General features: G+C 39.8%; 1 protein-coding gene across 1 annotated transcript in view; it reads right to left on the bottom strand.

Moving 5' to 3' along the window:
* Nucleotides 1–4962, bottom strand: part of BRAF (B-Raf proto-oncogene, serine/threonine kinase) — a 56245-nt gene that overhangs the window by 20133 nt on the left and 31150 nt on the right. The window lies entirely within an intron of this gene.

Consider the following 4962-nt stretch of genomic DNA (forward strand, 5'->3'; position numbering starts at 1 on the left):
CTGATAGTTGTCAAATCTCAATTTAGTATGTTAGAACCTTTCCTGGCAGTATGACAGAACATGCTTTTTACCTTAGACCGTGTATTTGGGATAAGCACATTCTTTTTTATCAAGACAAACCACAAAGAGGTTTTGTCTGGAGACAAGAATAACTGAATCTAAGATGCAAAATTTTTATGCCCTTTACCAAGTACAGCAAGTGCCAATGTGTCCACAGATTTACTATTCCACAAAACAGGGTCCACAAGAAAGAGTAAGGTGACTCAGGAAAGTGTCCACATATGTTATGTTATATACAAACAAACAATTTTTTAAAATCATAAACAATACCTCCACCAGATTTTAGAACTTGTAATGATATAAGTTAGTTCACTTTACAAATAAAAAAGAAAATTTTAATAGATTTTCCTCAATTTCCTTTAACTCACCAATGTGATGTTTCATAAATGTTTGAGCTGGTCTACTCAGGAAAGATTTTTCTTGAAATAGGTTTGTTTGGGCTTCAACATTTTTTGCTTGTGTTTTTATTTTGCTGCAGTTGTGCAAATATTTAAAACTGAAAATTCACATTCACCTAGCTTCAGTTACAGGGTGTGCACCAGTTCCCCTTCAAAATCACAGCATCACTACTGGACAGAGATTTTTCCTTCTCCCTCTCCCAGCCTGAACAAGTGCATCTCTCTCTAGCCACAGGGCTCAGTGCTGTACACACTGTTCACCTTGTAGGCTGCATACTCATACCCAAACCAACCAACTGCAAGCTAAAATGTGTATCAAGGTGCTTTTTTGAGTTGCTTTTTGTTTACACCAGAGTACAACTGGATTGGTTTTTGTTACTGCTGTTAATGAAGTGCACATCCATCTTCAGGCAATTTCTAAGGACTGCTAAGGATGTGGGATACAATGGGATTTCAGCTGCAGGTAAACTGTAAATTGTGGAGACCAAACAGGTTCTGATTTAATCACTGTGGTACTCCATAGATATTGCCAGAAAACAAAGTACCAGTTTGTAACCACAAGCTAAAGATCACTCTTGCAGCACCCTGTGAAGTCAGTCTAAAACTTCATGGGACAGATCTGTAACAGTCATGACTTCATACAAATTAGTGCAGTTTTCTATACCATGATAACTTGTTTTCAGCCACATTGGCTTGTAGGTGAAAAACAACTGCCAGGATTATTACAATGGTGTGCATTTATATTTATGCTGGTCTTTGGGCTCAGATCAAAGCTGGTAAGGCTAAAATTTCCAATAGCTTCATATACCAGAGGTTACCAAGAAAACCCACACAGCTGCTGTTAGTCCTCCAAACCAGCTTTCAGTTCACTGGCATGTTTTTGCAAATTAAGTTTTGGAGAGCAAGAGGTTTCTCCCACCTGTTGTATGGACCAAAAATGCTTTTTCTAAAGATTCTGATACCAGACCTTTTCTGCTCAGGAAGAATTCACATCAAGTTGCATATTGGAGACAGCTTGTGAACATTTACATGGAGAAGGCTGGAAAATGCCTGGTGACAGTTCATTGTTGTATGAAATGAAGCACAAAGCTTTAGCTCACTTAACCATGAGATCTAAATGGCATTGCAGTACTAAACACAATATTCTAAGCCTGTGTCTTTGCTTCCTTGGCTGAATATCTTTGGCTGAGGCAGAATGATCAGTGAACATTTGGAAGACAGAAAGGAAAGCAGAGGTGTTTAATCACAGGCTGGAGCCTGCTTGAAGGCAGGGACTGGCAAGCTTCCAAGAATGGTGCAGCAGACATTCCCTCTTTCTTCCTCCAACTTAGAAGATGAAGCATATTGGGAAATGTTGTTTTTCAAAGAGCCAAGATGTTGCCAACTTGCTTACCAGCAGTGTTCTGCCTCGAGCAAAGCAGACCTTTTCAGCTTTCACTGAATGCAACCTGCCCCTGTGCTATTCCAATCTGACCACCCACTCCACAGGTTACTCACCCTGCCATAATCCTGCCTCCTGCTTTGCTGAGTTCTGCCAAACATCACAACGTTTGAGGGAACAGATGGAAGTTGAAAAAGACAACTTTGGACTATTTTGAATGGCTAATCTCTCCCTTTTTCATGTATCTGGGATCAAGGGAACAGAAATTCTGTGCTCGTATTTTCTGACAAAGATACAGGAGAAGCTTTATGACAGTGCAATGAATGAAATGAATACAATGTATTATATACAGTTTGCTTACTTCACTTTTATTACAAAACAGCTATCATTAGGGAGACCTACACCTTTTATAACTCTTTCCAGTTAAGTGCAGGTTATAACTAAAATGACTGCTTTGGCACAACAGGATAGTGCAAACTGGGAGAACTAAAATGGGACACAAGACCTAATGTGGAGGCTGGACACATTTTTACAAGGAGTTCAGAAATGTGCAAGTGGGACCATATGTGCTCCCTCATCTTGGGACAGAACACCTGGAGGGACTCCCTGTGGCTTACAGTTGGAAAAAGGAAAGGCTAAAGGACTGGATTGCTCTAGGATGTTATACATAAGCAAAGTGAAACAGTTCTGCAACATGTTTAGCAGCTTTTCCATCATGTCCAATGTTTTTTTTTCCTTTATGTCCCTTTCTCTTTCAAACTTTTCCATGTGATCCCTTGACAATGTCTCAGCATGTCACACAGGCCTTTGCTTGTCTTGCCACACAAACTTCCTCTCTTTGAGCACTTTGCCTGCTGCTGGAATCCCTTCACATGGCTAGAGATGAAGAAGGATGTTTGCCTTCTCGTTCCTCAGGTTTACCAAACGATTAGTACCATCCCTTCCTCTGTGGGCTGTGCCATGCAAGATGCTAGGAGAACAGAGAAATCAAAGGAATAATTATTAATCTAGTGTTATTAAAGCGCTAGTTCCTCGTATTTTCCATCCCACTGCCCAACTCTCAAATTTCAATCCTTTATTCTCCTCCCAGACAAGATAAACTCAAATGTCAGACTATTTTTTTATTCCAGTTGAGCTGCTGTCCCATATGGTAGCAGCATCCCTGAACAAAACCATGGGTATGTGTTTTTAGGGAAAAGGTCAGCGTTCAAATTCAGATAAATTAGTATTTTCACAACGGTGTTTTTTAAAAAGCAGAGAAGTAGTATTAAAGAAAGGCAAAAAAGTAACTGGGAAAAGGCATGGATAGTTCTATATGCTCATACAATAACATCTGAGCTATTTCTGAAAAGGGAATACTATACACACAGATGCTGGGGGAAAAATGGCACGACAAACATGCCTATTACTTATGAACACCAGCTGATAGTCACAGACCATTTCCAAAGTGAACACAGTTTTGCAGGCATGATGTATGCCTTTTTTTTGGGCTTGTTTAACCATGAAGTGCACAGCAAAGCAGAAAGGAGAAAGCTAGAAAGCTTTTACAGTTTCTGCAATTACAAACACTTACAGATGCAACACCTGGGAAGAGCTCCTTAACACCAGCTGGTAAGTATGTTTAAATGTTAACATTTTTATGTATGTGAAGTTAAAAACTGAAGGCATTAACCAGCTTTGGCCTTAGTTTTTCCTTTCTGTTTTAACTTGACCAAACTAAGACTGCCTGAAGTAGTGCACATATCAATTAAGATAACCCATACTGTTGTATCCTCATACACTGATAAGAACGGACTAATGTGAGGGTAAGGCAATTGAGAAGCAGGAACATTTAGAACATTAGTATTAGAGCTGTACAGGGCTTTTGGCATCTGCTAGTGTTTAGCACAGTTAGTTTGAACAAGTTTCTTCATGGATTAATAGTTCTAGCCTGGTTATAATTTTGGCTGTAGCAAGAAAAGACAGAGCCTGCTCAGCTTAAGAGAACGATAGCAGCAGCCTTGTCCACAATCTGCTGTGCTAACATCCATGGGATAGAAAGGCAACATCCATTACCCAGAAGAAGCACTTTTGAATTTACTAGAATCCACATAAAATAGTACAAGCAAGAACATCATCTCTGTACTTACCAAGTCAGGTTCCCTCTGCAGGACTGCCAGTCTATATCCCTGGGAGACATCATATTTGATCTTCCATACAACAGTCTTGGCTGTCCAGAGAAGTTATCTTCTACTTAAGAGTCCATAGGTGCCTGCGTAGCTTCCAGTGAGGTTTCTGCTGTAGTTTGGGCACAATGCTCACTAATCCAAGAGATCCTCTCTGCCAAATTCAGCTCATCTCCATAAAGCACACAGGTCCTGCAAATGGTTTTCTGAAGGCTTGTGTTCTTTATAAATCTGCATCAGGTTTCTTGACTGCTGTACACATCCCTGAGTTACTCTTCTCTGGAGGTTTGTTCAACTGCCTAGTGCTGGATGATCTCCTAGCTACTGGGAACATAATCTAAATATGGTCATTTATCTCTTCATGGAGAAAAGAGTCCAGAATCTTTGTTGGAAATACAGGGCAGATGGAGGCTGTGGTCAGTTTTACAAGCCTAATTTTACAAAACCTGGATGTGCAGCAAACAGATGCTACTGGTACACCCCAACATAAACAGGAGGCAGACAGCTGGTCTGGAGGATTCTAAAGCAACGTGTATGCGGAAAAGCTACTAATGCAGTGTTATGAACCTGGAATTGGCATCTGTTCACACCAGCCTTGTAGTGGTGTGGTTTATTCTGAAACTGAGGTATGTCACTTCAAGGCAAATCAACTGTAGTTTGATAACAGACTAGAAGAACTCGTGAGGATATAGCATTGGTTTGTATTCGTTTTAAGTATAAAATCTTTCCAGTTTAGACCAGGTCTAAGCTCGCACAAAGAAGAAATCAGGTTAACAGACATTTAACTTAGGTTCATTAGTAACTTATATCATTTGTGTGAATGAAAACATTCACTCCTCTGCCATTTAGCACAGGTGGATATATTGGCATTACTAGACAGTTTATAAAAATTTACAGAGCTGCAACGCAGTATTTAGAGTGTTTCTAAGCACAGTACTGAAATGTTATGTTATTAAAC

The sequence above is a fragment of the Acanthisitta chloris genome, unplaced genomic scaffold (genome assembly GCF_000695815.1).
Source record: "Acanthisitta chloris isolate BGI_N310 unplaced genomic scaffold, ASM69581v1 scaffold13328, whole genome shotgun sequence".
NCBI lineage: Eukaryota > Metazoa > Chordata > Aves > Passeriformes > Acanthisittidae > Acanthisitta > Acanthisitta chloris.